Below are 2,174 nucleotides of genomic sequence, written 5' to 3' on the forward strand. Positions count from 1 at the left end.
ATTGACTTAGTTCCTGGAGCTATGTATACAAAGATGGGCCCTGCCTGAGGAGTTTGCAATCTAAGAATACAAGTGGGATATGAAAAGTGTGGGGATGGGTTCCACCCATAATAAACACACCTCCTTTATATAGTGCTCTGTCCTCTTCAGACAGGGACTAGGCTGAGGTTGATGAGCTTGCTAGAGCCTTGGCTAGAAGAGCTGTGTCTTTTAGCTCAGGCAGGAGAGGCCCTTGTGTCAGAACTAGGGACCTATGAATCTTATCCCATTGCCAATAACCCACACAAGGGCGTGGGCATTGTATATAGTCATTATTTATGGACATCCCTTTTCTTAATGAGGATACATGAAGGCTGTGTCTAGACTGGCAAGTTTTTCCAGAAAATCATCTGCTTTTCCGGAAAAACTTGCCAGCTGTCTACACTGGCCGCTTGAATTTCCGGAAAAGCACTGATGATCTCATGTAAAATCATCAGTGCTTTTCCAGAAAAACTATGCTGCTCCCGTTCGGGCAAAAGTCTTTTTCCGAAAGACTTTTGCCCAAAAGGGCCAGTGTAGACAGCATAGTACTGTTTTCTGCAAAAAAAGCCCTGATCGTGAAAATGGCGATTGGGGCTTTTTTGTGGAAAACCGCATCTAGATTGGCCACGGACACTTTGCCGCAAAAAGTGCTTTTGCGGAAAAGCATCCTGCCAATCTAGACGTGCTTTTCCGAAAATGCTTTTAACGGAAAACTTTTCCGTTAAAAGCATTTTCGGAAATTCATGCCAGTGTAGACATAGTCAAAGTGTCAGCTCTGCCCATTAGGAGACTAATTCTGTTTTTGTTGAAGCTGTTGGGAGTTTTGTCAGTGACTTCAGCAGAAGCACAACTAGAACATTAGGTCCCAGCTGTCTAAGGCAGGGGTCTCAAACTCCCAGCCCACGGGCCAGTCCTAGCTGGAGCAATCACACAATCTGGCCTGGGACTTCTAGTTGGCTGGGGTGGGAGGCCTGTCCATTACTGGTGGCTAAGTCCTGCCTCTTCCCACCCTCTGCCCCCCCCCCCATGGCACTGTGACCCTCTAGCATCCAGCTTTGGGGATCACTGGGGGGGAGGGCCTGGCAGCATTTGGCAGCAGTGTTTGCGCCACCCCACACTCCCTGCAACAGCAGGAGCTATAGGAACTTCTTGCCACCTGATGGGAGTGCAGTATGTGTACTTCAAACCCCTACGTGGACAGCTGATTTGAGGGAATGCATCCCCATAAGACCCCTTCGGGGAAGCGGAGTGCACTGAGCAGGAGCACTCGCTTCTCTGCACTCTGCTTCCCCCACAGCTCCTGCTGCAGCCGGTGGTGCGGGAGGCCATGACCACTGCTGCTGTGCAGCACAAGGCCCCCACCCAGTGATCTCCAAAGCCATGTGCTTGGGGGCTAGGGTGCTATGGGAGGGAAGGATGGGCAATAGTGGGAAGGGGCGGAGTTTGGGGACCAGTAACAAACAGGCTCCTGCCAGCCCGCTGGATTGCACAGTCACTCTGGCCAGGACTGGCTCACGGGCTGGGAGATTGAGATACCTGGTCTAAGGCAGTGTTTCTCAACCAGTGGTACAAGAACCCTTGGGGGTACTCAAGAGAAGTCTGGGGGGTGTCAGCACAACTGAAATTTGGAGAAAACGGAATTTTTGTTTTAAGTTTTACAGCGCTTTATTCTTTTTGTACTTTTTACACCCAAAAATTTCATTGCCCGCCCAGCTACGATTAAGTTGTTTAAACAAATGTGTTGCAATGGTAGAAAAAAATTGTGGGTGTCTGAAAACTGTAGATACTGGGAATACTTTTTTTTTAAAGGCAGTACTTATATATATTTTTAAAAAATTGGGTATTTTATCAAAAAAAGGTTGAGAAACGCTGGTCTAAGGCCTTGTCTTACTTCAGAGGTGTGTTCCTGAATGAGCAAACTGGAGATATGATCCTAGCGAACACAAGGCAGTTTATAGTTGTCACAAACATTAGGGAGATGCTTTCCTCCAGGGAGACAATCCTTCAAAACACCAGACAGTACACAAGAGGAAAAAACAACCAGATAGAATATTTGCTCTGGGTCCATTCAGCTGAACCCTTGGGACAGTGGTGGCTTCTACATGAGAATGCCTCCCAGCATGTCTCCTGGGGCATGTACACGAGAAGGAAAA

Source organism: Pelodiscus sinensis, chromosome 1, assembly GCF_049634645.1.
Source record: "Pelodiscus sinensis isolate JC-2024 chromosome 1, ASM4963464v1, whole genome shotgun sequence".
In the NCBI taxonomy this organism is placed as follows: Eukaryota; Metazoa; Chordata; order Testudines; family Trionychidae; genus Pelodiscus; species Pelodiscus sinensis.